Source organism: Sus scrofa, chromosome 12, assembly GCF_054392235.1.
Source record: "Sus scrofa isolate SSC_HxYL_T2T_F1_AM1 chromosome 12, Sscrofa_HxYL_maternal_Yorkshire_Landrace_v2.0, whole genome shotgun sequence".
NCBI lineage: Eukaryota > Metazoa > Chordata > Mammalia > Artiodactyla > Suidae > Sus > Sus scrofa.
In genome coordinates this window covers 56,040,039-56,052,832 of record NC_139394.1, presented here as the reverse complement: position 1 = coordinate 56,052,832, position 12,794 = coordinate 56,040,039, and the positions used below count along the sequence as shown (strand labels likewise).

General features: G+C 49.3%; 1 long non-coding RNA gene across 1 annotated transcript; it reads left to right on the top strand.

The window, feature by feature from the left end:
* The first annotated feature begins 823 nt into the window (after window positions 1–823).
* LOC110256097 (uncharacterized) lies at window positions 824–6,555 on the top strand. Its single transcript, XR_002337333.2, has 3 exons — window positions 824–1,189; window positions 3,556–3,800; window positions 4,530–6,555. It is a non-coding gene; the product is annotated as an uncharacterized LOC110256097 (long non-coding RNA).
* Window positions 6,556–12,794: the final 6,239 nt, after the last annotated feature.

Sequence of the window (12,794 nt, the reverse complement as noted above, 5' to 3'; positions counted from 1 at the left end):
ATCACTGTGCCACCCTACCCGAAATCAGGCTGGGGAGATCCTGCTGGGGTGGAGTGGGTTAAGAATCGGACTATAGCAGCTCAGGTGGCTGCGGATGTTTGAGTTGGATCCCCTGCCGGGGTACAGTGGGTCAAAGGATCTGTCCTTGTCAAAGGATCTGAGCCACAGCTGTGGCTCAGATTCAGTCCATGGCCTAGGAAATTCCATATGCTGTGGCTGACGCCATAAAAAAGAAAAAAGAAAAGAAAAATAAATTTTAAAAAATTAAAAAAAAAAATCAGGCTGGGGCTCACTTCCTGCAGGATGGGCCAAAGAGCAGTGTAGGAATAGGCAAGATCTGAGCTCTACCACATTCAGCTGTGTGACTTGGCGCACATTTCTGACCCTCTCTGATCTTTCCTTTCATGTTACCTAATCCCCAGGGCTATTGTAAGGACACATCTCTCATTTCTTTGAGGCTTGTAGGGGTCAGGGGCCTGCCTCCTCCACGGGGGTTGCGGCTGCTCAGTGCTGGCCTGGCCTGGCCCTAATAGCCCTAAAAGTGTGATCATTGAATTGAAAAGATCTTTGCAGACCCTCCCAGACTCCAGACCTTCTAAAACCCTTGAGCAGGGCAGTGGAATCCACTTTATCCTCACTAACTGGACAATTGCCTCATGTCACCGATGTGTATTATTATTTCCTCTGCTATCATGCATGTCTTTTTAAAAAGAAAATTAGGATCTGTCAAGCCTCATTACACAGTGAACCCGGCAAAGGGGCAGCCAATAGCCGCACATCAAGCATTGGTCCCAGCAGAGGCAGCAGTGGGCAGGTCATCACAGATGCTCTGGGGGGCAGCCCCAAGCCGAGGTTCCCTCTCTCTGGGGTGTCTCCCTCCCCCCACAGCGGGAGGGTGGGGCTGGCAGCTGTCCCAGTCTGTGGCGTGGGAAGGAGTTGAGACAACACTCAGCCAGATCCACTTCTGCAAGAGCTCAGAAGCCCCTGCCTGCCCCACAGCTGCAGGAACAACAGCAGATGAGAAAGATGGGAGAACAGGTGGGCACCGACTGTGCTGGGAATGGCTCCTTCTAGTGGTCCTGTGGTTTTGTGCCCGGTGATGTTATGACCTCTGCCCTTGACCTTTAAGAGGGAAGCCCCTTTCCGAGATGAAGACACTGAGGCTTGGAAAGAGTCCAGCCTGGAACTGGTGAGTCTGACCTCAAAGCTTCATAGGTCGTGTTGCCTGCCTGCCTTTTGAGGGTCTGGGAAATATGGGTGGGGAAGGACAGTGACCCAGAGGGTATTTGGGCTTTTATCTACATTGGGTGGAGATTGGCCTAGGACTCCCCTGGGATTGGCCAGCCACTCAGACACATGTTTGATTTCTCATGGTGCTGGCTGGTGGCTGGCAGGAGCCACCCTTTCCTTGGCCTGAATGGATGTGACATAGGACAGTCCTCTGGTGGTGGATAAAGAATGGCAGTTTATTTCTTTTCTTTTTTTTTTTTTTTTTTTTTTGTCTTTTTGTTTTTTTAGGGCTGTACCCAAAGCATATGGAGATTCCCAGGCTAGGGGTCAAATCAGAGTTACAGCTGCTGGCCTACACCACAGCCACAGCAACACGGGATCCGAGCCATGTATGCAACCTACACCACAGCTCACAGCAATGCCAGATCCTTAGCCCACTGAGCAAGTCCAGGGATTGAACCCACAACCTCTTGGTTCCTAGAAGGATTCGTTTCTGCTGCACCCCTATGGGAATTCCAGCAGTTTATTTTGTTTTTAAAATTTGTATTTATTTTTATTTTTGGCCACACCCAGGGCATGCGGAAATTCCTGGGCCAGGGTCTGAACCTGCGCCACTGCAGTGACCACACCAGACCCTTAACCACTTGGCCACCAGGGAACTCCCAGGATGGCAGTTTAGGTGCTTCCCTCCCAATGGGACAAAGTGTCCTAGAGGTCCCACAAGGGCCCACACTGATCCAGGGTGGGTCCTGCCCTGCTCTCTGCTCTTCCTCTTCTCTCTTCTCCTTTTCCATTCTCACCTCTTTGTCCTCTCCTCCCTCCTCCTCCTCCCCCCCCCCTCCCCTCCTCTCACAGCTTCTCATCAGCCAGCACACGGATCTGGGAGAAAAAAGGAGCTGGCCTCACATGTGAGGAATAAATGCTGAGCTGTGACAATCCTGTCTGCTTCAGAAAGAGAGGTTTTATGTAGTTTTTGGCATTTACAAATCCTTTGTGAAAAGGTCACCCTGTTCTTGGAATCTTTTATTAATGCCGAAGACCGGCCCCGGAAATGTCATGTCTTTTTACCATGATATTTACTCAAAAAAGTATGACTAAGCATCTGAAATTCTATCAGCAGCTCGACCTGGCTGGGGGATCTGCAGGGAACAAATGGACGCTGGTCTCCCTGGAGCAGCTGGGGCTCCACCTCCCCAGCCAGAGCCAGAGAGGAGGGAAGGCAGGATGGACAAAGGCCACATACCCTGGGCCTCTGTTGTCCCTTCTCCCTGTCCTCCCAGCTCCTTAGGGTCTCCGAGTGTCAGAGCTGGAAGGGATCTCAGTGTGTGCACAGTTCAGCACCCTCACTACAGGTGCAGAGACTGAGGCCCAGAGAAGGGAAGGCATCTGTAGGGACCCCCAGGTAGTTGAGGGGCAAAGAGGAAACTTAATAGCAGGTGCCCTGGGAGTTTCCACTGTGGCTCAGCGGGTTAAGAATCCAACTAGTGTCCGTGACGTTGCGGGTTCCGTCTCTGGCCAGGGGTCAAACCAGAACTGCAGCTGCCAGCCTCTCCCACAGCCACAGCATTGCCAGATCCAAGCTGCATCTGTGACCTGCACTGCAGTTTGTGGCAACCCACTGAGTGAGGCCAGGCATGGAACTCGAATCCTCTTAGAAACTGTGTAGGGTTCTTAAGCCGCTCAACCACAGAGGGAACTCCCACATTTTCTTTATCTGTTGATGGACACAGGTTGTCTCTATGTTTTGGCTATTATGAGTAATACTGTAGTGAACGTGGGAGTACAGTTATCTTTTTTGAGATAGGGGTTTTATTTCCTTTGGTTCTATACTCAGATGTGGAATTTCTGGATCATACGATAGTTCTATTTTTAATTTTTTGAGGAGTCCCCATGCTGTTTTCCATAAAGACTGTACCAATTTACATTCCCTCCCACAGTGCATAAGGGGTCCCTCTTCCACATCCTGGCCAACGCTTGCTTCTTTTGTCTTTAGGATAAGAGCCATCCTAACAGGTGTCACACCAACTTTAGCCAAGATGCCAGTCAACACGAAAGATGGGGGTTAATTCACTATTTTAGGTTTTGGAAATGTCGGCATTTGCTGGTTTGGGACAAGGCTGTTTATGTTCCCTCTTCTGAGGCTGAATGTTAATCCGTAATTTCTAGTGAATGTTTTATACTCATCAAGAGTTGGGCTTTGTAAACCTTGCCCAGATATACAGACAACTCATGGGCACAGTATTAACTTCATTTTATCATGTGCCTGCTGTGTAATGGGAGCTTCACAAGCAGGATTTCAACTTTTTTTCTTTTTTTTCTTTTTAGGGCCACACCTGCGGCATATGGAAATTGCCAGATTAGGGGTTGAATTGGAGCAGCTGATGGCCTATATCGCAGCCACAGCAATACAGGATTTGAACTGCATCTGCAACCTACACTACAGCTTGTGGCAACGCTGGATCCTTAACCCACGGAGCAAGGCCAGGGATTGAACCTGCACCCTCACGGATACTAGTCGGGTTCTTAACACACTGAACCTCAACAGGAATGCCAGTATTTCAACTTTGAAGGTAGGTATCCTTTTTTTTTTTGGCTGTGCCCGTGGCATGTGGAAATTCCCCGGCCAGGGATCAAACCTGAGCCACATCAGGGACGATGCTGGATCCTTAACCACTAGGCCACCAGGGAACTTGGAATGTAGGCATCCTTGTTCCCATGTTGGAGGCGAGGAGACTGAGGCCCACAGATGCTAAGTTAATTGACAAGGGCTGTGATTTAGTACATGGCAGAGTCCTTGTCTTCTGACTGTACCCTTACTTCTCCTGAGGGCCGTGAAACTACGTGGTAAACCGTGTAGCGTTGAACAACTCTAAGGGACTGTTCTTACATTATCCCGCCATCGATTTTTAGTGCTCAGAGTAATTTTCTTGAGCTTTTTATTTTCCTAGTTGCACAAATATCCAGCCACTTGTGCATATCGACAGCACCAGCAGCACTGCCTCTGTGGCCCCTGCCGCATCCTGCAGGGCCCATAACGGATCCTCTGTCCCCAGGGACCAGAGAAAAGTCGGGGAGAAAGAAAAGGGGCTTTTGTGAGCCTTTTCCTTTCTTTGTCCCTTAGCCTATTGCCTGGGAAAATTCTCCCCCCTCCGCCCCCCCCCCCACCTGAAAGCCACTTTGTTGCACGGGCATAATTTCTTACAATAACATTAACATATCATTGGAGCTCATTACCTTTGGTGTAATAGTTCCCTATTGAACTGTGTCAGACTAATTATGTCAGTTCCTTTTCATTCTAGTTTAGTGCTTCTCCTGAGAGTCGCAGTGCAGCACCGGTAATAATGATTAAACTGCTGTCTAATGCTCCACTGGACATCCAAACCAAACAGGGGAAAATTCCTTGCTGAAGATGGGACTCGCAGCAGCAGCCCTTGTACTTGATGCAGTTTGGTGTTTTAAAAGCCATTACCCGTCGGTCCTTGCCACAGGACAGTGAAGGGCTGGAGGGTTGGGAGGAAAGAGGGAATCAGGGGAGGAAACAGCTCGGCAAGGCGAGGCACGCAGCGGCAGAGCGGCAACCCAGGTGCTTTCCAGGCGGCGCTGAGCCCTTAAGTTCTGATCAGGTCCATCTGGAGCCAAGCGTTGCCAGTCAGCCAGCAGAGGTGGGTGTATGGGGAGAGGCTGGGTAATGAATCAGGACAAGCCAATATCAAATGCTTAAAGCTCTGTTGCCAGTGTCAGATGAAAGAGCCCAAGGAAGATGAATGAAAATGAAGTCGCTTTCACCTTCCCTGTCTCCTACAGAGCTCTTTGCTCCAGCCTGCCTCATACGTGCCTTTGTCTTTTTGCATAAAGGGCAGGAAGGCAGTCTTGTGCTCCCATGGGAATGGAGACAAGAGGCCAATGCTCCTCATGGCTTAACGGGATGCAAACCCGTCCTGAGCACCTGTTTTTGGTGATTCTTTTTTTTCTTTCTTTTTTTGGCCGCACCTGTGGCATGTGAAAGTTGTGGGCCAGGGATAGAACCTGCGCCACTGCAGCAACCTAAGCTTTGCAGTGACGATGCCAGATCCTTAACCCACTGCGCCACAGGAGAACTCTCTTGATGATTCTTAATGATCCTAATAATAAGAACTAGCTATCTGCGGAGCAATTACTTTGTGCCTGGCATTGTGTTAAGGATTTTACACCTGCAGTCTCATTTAGTCCATCACTCCCCATGGCGTGAGAAACTGGGGCTCAGGGAGAAGAAATAACTTGCCTAAGGTCCCCTACCAAAACCCCCATATCTGACCCCAAGCCTGTTCATTCAGCCAACCCCTGAATGATTAGTGTTGGGTCTAGTCTTGAACTGTAGCCCTCAGATATGCTTTGAGCATCACAGCTGGTCTTGGCTTTCTTGGGGCTGAGATCTCAATGTTCAGTTTTAGCCCAAGGTGATTTGTTCTCTGAGCAGGGGCAGAGGGCTCTGGGATCACCTTCATTCACTCGCTCGCATTTATTTGAGTGCCTATATGTGCCGGGCTTTGCCGGGTACTAGGATGCCAGGGTCAGCAAAGCTGCTACAGACGCTGCTTTCATGGAGGCTGCAGTCCAAAAGGGGACAATGGAATCTTTAGGTGGCATTTACTCGGCTCCTCCTCTGGACCAAGCTCTGTGCTGCATGCTTTTAAATAAGTCCATTTGTTTAACCATAGTGATAGGGAAGGAGTAGGAGCCTTACACAGGTAGTTGTAGGAGTCCCAGTAGGGGACCACAACTAGAGAAGGAAACCTAGGGAACTTTGGGAGACCACTGTAAGTTGTTAATTGCTCAAGAAAAGCCATCAGAACATCCATGGAATGAAGCAGGCTTGCTCACCTGTAAAACCATAAATAAAAGCACAAGATATGCCTCAGGTCATTAAGTGAAAGATGAAATGAAGCCTGCATTCAAGTTCAGCAAGATAATGATCCTTGGGACCAAGGACAGGCATTTAAGGGACAGATGACCTTCCAAAGGCGGAGACCCTCATGATAGGGAAAGCTGAGATGATCCAACATATTTTAGCATAGGTTACCACCCCTTTGCTGATTTGAATAACAACCATGAAGGTCTTAGTTTGACCTCAGAGGGTCAAATACTCTCTTATTGGACTTGAAGGAGGAGCTAATGCTGTAAGCCTGACGTCTACTAGACGAAAGAGGAGGAAGGTGGTATATTCCCCTTCCACTTTCCTTGGATTATAAAAATGTAGCCCACCTAATGTTCGAGGCTGAGCATCTTTGCCTGCTCACTTGTATCTCTCACAAGTATCCTATCTTAATAAATCCTTCTTGCCTATCACTTTGTCTCTTGCTGAATTCCTTCTGCTCTGAGACACAAAGACCCTGAACCTCAATGAGTCCAGACACCAGGTGAATGATTCTAATTAAAAAAAAAAAAAAGAAAAAAAAACGTGGGTTCAAGTCCCAATCTGGCTTCTGGCTGTGTTCAAGTCAGAAGTGTCGTTGGTTTCAATAGTTGCCCTCTGTCATTCATATAGATGAGAAAATTAAACCTTGGCGAATTCTACAGTTGGTTCAAGGTCACTGCTTATAACCACCATCTTTCACCATAGGCAGACCTAACCTATTCTTGGGGATTGGTGTAATGGGCCGTATAGCTTTTTTTCCCTTAGGGGCACATTATGCCAAGAGCAACAGGCCATTGAGAGTCTCAAGCCTGGCTTTACACCCCTCCTATGGACCTATCAGCCTGGTGCCAGCTGGGCACATTATATCCATATGGGCTGTGCTGCCATATTGGTTGAAGATGGAGGGAAGACCCAGAAGCTCTGGCTTAGTCACCATGAGAGGACAGCGGAGAAAACTGTGATGTCTGCCCAGCATGTGGCTCAGGGAAGGGCATACCTGCCCTGTCCTGTCCCAGTGGCCACGTGGCAGGCCACTGCTGCTGCAGAAATACCAGATGACCCTCACAGACCTTTGGGGATGTGGGTGCAATGGGATGCCTGAGGAGCCAGCTCTTGCCCCACCCTCTCCTACCAGTGTGTACAGAACTTCTTGCTGGACACTTAGACAAAATCTCTCTTAATCTTGACATCATTACTATCAATATTTTGCAGATGAGGAAATGGAGGCTGGATAAATTAGCAACTGGGTCAAAATCAAAAGACCAGTGAGCAGCAGAGCAAGGATTTGAACTTGGGGAGTTCCCATTATGGCTCAGCAGGTTAAAGACCTGATGTTGCCTCTGTGAGGAAGCAGGTTCAATTCCTGGTCTTGCTCAGTGGGGTTAAGGATCAGGCATTGCTACAATCTGCAGCTTAGGTCACAGATGTCCCTCGGATCCAGTATTGCCATGATTGTGTCACAGGCTGGCTGTTGCAGCTCTGATCGGACCCTTACCCTGGGAGCTGCCATGTGCGGCAGGTGCAGCCCTGAAAAGAAAAAAAAAAAATGAGATTTTGGCAATGGCTGCAAAACTCTAAATAAACTAATGGTCATTGAATTGTACCCTTAGAAAGGTGAATTTTGCTGTAAGTTATACCTCCATAAAGCTTAAAAAACGAAAGAGAAAAATACTTTGAAACTTCTGGACAAGGTGAGCTCACGGGCCCTTCCAGTTCCCACTGGCTGAGTTTCCCCTGTCCCTTCAGACTCCCTGGTCAGTGTTCTTCCCACAAAGAGAGGCCCCAGACCCTGAGATGACCTGTTTTCTTTTTCTCATTGGATCTGAGCGAGCCTTTTGCAGAGTTTCAATCTCTGGGGGTAAAGTCAAACTTCTTATTCACCATCAAAGGCACAGAATCTGGGTCAGCAGAAACTGTGCTTTTGTTCCCAAGGAGTAGGGTCAAGGAGCAGGTGTCAGGCTGGCAAATTAGAAAGGAGGTCAGGAAGGGCCGAGACACACCATCTGCCTCCTGGCTTAGGGCTGAAAAGACCTCCTGTTCAGAACCTGTGCAGGTCAAGCAGGTGAACTCTTATTGAGAACAGGTGAGAGGGCTGAGCCGGGAGCCAGGGTGTTTGCAAACCGGGGGCAGCGGAGGTTGCTCCGTGGTGGGGGCTGAGGGCAGCCCTGCTGGGGGTGGAGGGGAGGCAGAGCCGAAGCTGGGGCGGGGCTGTCAGAAAGCAGAGGGCAAGAGCCACTGATTTTCTGTAGGTTGGTTGAAGAAGACATTTTTCCTCCAGAAGGAATTACTTTCCTCCCTCTCACTCCCTGAAAACTTTTAACTGCAGTGTAACTTCTAGAGAGTTGCACAAACCATTAGTGTAGTGCTCCACAGAATCTGCACAATGCCTTAGCCAGCTCAGGCTGCTGTAACAAAATACCCCTGACTGGGTGACTTACAGCCTGGAAATCTGAGCTGGGGGGCCGTGTTGCATTGTCAGAAGCTGGTGAGGACGTCTTCCTGGCTTGGAGATGGCCACCTTCTCACCGAGTCCTTACGTGGCAGAGAGAGACCGACTATGTCTTCTTATAACAGCACTAATTCCATTATGAGGGCCCCACCCCTAGGACCTCACCTAAACCTAATTACCTCCCAAAGGCTGCATCTCCAAATATCATCACACTGGGGGGTTAGGCCTTCAACATATGAATGTGGGATGGGGAGGGGTTACACAATTTAATGCACAGCATGTAGGTATAGCCAGCCCCCAGATCAAGATGTGGAACATTTCTAGCACCTGGAAGCCCCCCTACATTGTCCCTTTTTGATCCCTATCCACTCCCACCCTCTAAAGGTAATTCCTAGAAGACTCACTCCTTGGCAAGCTCAAGTTCCCAGGCTAGGCTAGGTGGCAGCCTCCTCCAGTGGAAAGTGTGGAGTACCAGTGTGTATGCTTTGGGGCTGGCGCTTGAGAGGAGCCCAGAGTTTCTTTTCCTCATTTGTCTCACGACCCAGGACTGTGGGCCACTCTTGTCCTAGAGAGTCAAGAAAAGAAAGGTAAGGAAAGACAGGGCTATGGGTGAAGGAGAGGGACAGCAAAACTTTTTCCATTTTATGAAGATGCTCAGAGGGGCAGGAAACTCAAGCTCAGAGACATGCCCAGAGTTGCTTAACCAGCAAGTTGTAGGACCCAGAACTAAAACAGAAGGCCTCTGGCCTGGGCTCTGTTGACCATATTGTGTCAGTCTGGATGGGCCAGGTTGGGCTGTGGGAATACATGAAAGCCAGATCTCAGTGGCCCGCAGCAACAGGAGTGTTTTTCTTGCTCACCCTATGTGTTCCTCATGGCTGCCCAGCAATGCTGGTCCTGCCCCTTCACTCTGAATCCAGGCGGGCAGAGCAGCCACTAGTCTCCAATATTGCTGGAATTCTGGAGGGTCTCACACCAGCAATTAAATGCTCCAGTCTCAAAGCAACCTTCGTCATTTCTGCTCAGACTCCTTGGCCAAAAGTAGCCACGTAGGCCCAACCAAGTGCAAAGCCAAGGCGTTCATCCTACTTGAGCCCAGAAGACAGAGAGGGGATACATACAGCACAGAATGAATGCATGAATGAATGAAGGCACACATGCAATTAGAAACCCCATCTAAGGTTGGTGGCTATTGATGGGCCTGGGAAAGAACAAATATATACTTGAAACTAGCCCAGCATAGGGGCACTGGGGCTCTTTTGGTCCAAATAATAGGCTTAAAAATGTGCTATTTTTCTGTCCCTCTCCCTTGTTTATAGGCCTCCATGCTGCATGTTCTTTCCTTCACCAAATCTCTTTGCCATTGACCATGGCCCGTGCACCCACCCTCCCCACACAGGCCCCATTCCGGGGGGTGATGGATGACTGCTGGACACACACAGACACAAAAAGAAATTTCTACTTCTTCCACGAGCCTCAGGCAGCTGTGGAGATGGCAATTTTTCATGTGAGTGTTAGCTTGGAGTCTTTCTCTGGCTCCCAAGCATAACTAAGCCCAGACAAGCTCTGTGAGATGAAAAGCACAGCGTTGTTTTTATGATGCTGTGAAAATCCCTCTTTTTCCCTCTAAAAAAAGAAACTTATTTATTTCTGTGTGTGTATGGCTTTGCAGTAAGTGTGGAAGGATTAAGCCTTTGAAACTGTTGACTGATACCCATGAATCATGTGGGAGTCTTTGTCTTGGGGAGGGGAGACGGCTTCCAGATCAGGAAAGAGTCGGGCCCTTTCGCACATGCACTTAGCGGCTAATTCATTAAAGGGTTACTGAGGGAGTTCCCTGTCGTGGCTCAGTGGTTAACGAATCTGACTAGGAACCATGAGGTTGCAGGTTCGATCCCTGCCCTTGCTCAGTGGGTTAAGGATCTGGTGTTGCCGTGAGCTGTGGTGTAGGTTGCAGATGTGGCTCGGATCCCGAGTTGCTGTGGCTGTGGTGTAGGCCGGTGGCTACAGCTCCAATTAGACCCCCATAGCCTGGGAACCTCCATATGCTGCCGGAGCGGTCCTAGAAATGGTAAAAAGACAAAAAATAAAAGGGTTACTGAGCACCTATTGCCCTGGGTCTGGGCTCAGGGGCTGGGGGCTCAGAGCACATGTTAAGAGGATGAGGTGCCTGCTCTGGCCACTCTGGCCAGGTTTGCAATCCACAGGGCAGGTGCCAAATATACAGGGTGTGGGGTTGCCAAACCCAGCAGGAAGGTGGGGGAGGCTTCATCAAGGAGGATGGTGGGAGGGTGGAGAAGGGCGATCTTGGCAGAAGGAGCAGAGTGGGGAGAGGGGAGGAGGTAGGCGAGGACTCCACCAGGTAGGCAGTGTTGCTGCTGATACTCTGTCCCCCGGTTGTTGCTGCTGATACTCTGTCCCCCGGTGCTGAATAGAAATGATAGAAATGCAGAGACAGGGTTTTGGATGAAGGAGGAAAAAAACTGCTTTATTGCTTTGCCAGGCAAAGAAGGCCATGGCAGGCGAATGCTCTGAAGACTGTGCCCTCCCTGGGGAAAGATTAGGAGGTGGTTTTATAGTTTGGGAGTAGAAAATAGGGCCACAGAGAAGGATCAGGGTAGAGGCAAGCTCGTATTCTTTCTTCAAAGCTGGTGTTTAGTGCGTCAGGACTGGTTCAGGTGGTCCTTCTCTTTGACTTTCTTTTGTAGGGGGCTTTAGTTCTGCGGAAGAATGCAAAGGCATTGTTGTGTATATTCCTTGAGCAGGAACCGGGATCCTGCCCCAAGGCTGCACTATTGTCTCTTGACTGCTGCATCCCCTCCCTTCCTGGATTAGCAACTATTTGAACCTGCCTTTTGGGACCTCGGGAAGGTCAGGGAGGCTGAAGCTTATTTCCTAAAAACAAGAAATGGAGGACACAGGAAGTCTTGTGCCCAGGAGCCCCAGAAGGTCCTGCTTGATTTCACTTTGGAGGGTAAAATGCCTTGTCTCTGGGTTCAAATTGATAGGGATAGAGCAAGATAGTTACACAGGAAGTTGTAGAAGTCCCAGTAGGGGTCCAGAGATAGGGAAACCTAGGGGACTTTGGGAGGCCACTGTAAGTTGTTAATTGCTTAAGAAAGCCATCAGAACATCCATGGAATGAAGCAGGCTTGCCTAACTATAAAACGGATAAGGACGGAGTAGGCACAGGTAGTTGTAGAAGTCCCAATAAAGGATCATAGATAAAGAGGGAAACTTAGGGGACATGGGGAGATCACTGTAAATTAATAACTGCTCAAGAAAGCCATCAGCACAAGGCAGGCTTGCTTGATTAGTGGAGGCGTGAGAATTGCCTCAGGTCATTGGGTGGGGGATGGGGTGAGACCTGCATTCAGGTTCAGACCTAGGGCAGGAGTTCTGCTGATCTGAATACACACCTTACCAGATACCAAGGAGGAACTGCTACCCCGGAAAGGAAGAGGTGGTCTTTTCCGACCCGCACTCCTCTTGGATGATAAAGCTGTAGCCCACCTGATCCTCAGGGCAGAGCTTCCTTGCCTGCCTGGTTGCATCTCTCACAAGTGTCCTATGTTAATAAATCTCTTTCTTGCCTATCACTCTGTCTCTTGCTGAATTCCTTCTGCACTGAGACACAAAGACCCTGAACCTCAGTGAGTCCAGACACCAGGTGAGTGATTCTAAATAAAAAAAACCCATGGGGGAGTTCCCGTCGTGGCGCAGTGGTTAACGAATCCGACTAGGAATCAGGAGGTTGCAGGTTCGGTCCCTGCCCTTGCTCAGTGGGTTAACGATCCGGCGTTGCCATGAGCTGTGGTGTAGGTTGCAGATGCGGCTCGGATCCTGCCTTGCTGTGGCTCTGGCGTAGGCCGGTGGCTACAGCTCCGATTCAACCCCTAGCCTGGGAACCTCCATATGCCGCGGGAGCGGCCCAAGAAATAGCAACAACAACAACAACAAAAGACAAAAAGACCAAAAAAAAAAAAAAAAAAAAAAACACAAAAAAACCCCATGGATTCAAGTCCCAATCTGGCTTCTGACTGTGTTCAGGTCAGAAGTGCTGTCAGTGGAGGTGCAAGATATGCCTCAGGTCATCAGGTGGGGGAGGGGGCGAGGCCTGCATTCAGGTTCAGACTAAAGGCAGGAGTTTGAGGACCACACTTCTGCTGATGTGAATAAGTGCCATGACCTTCCTAGTTTGACCTGACAGGGTCAAATACT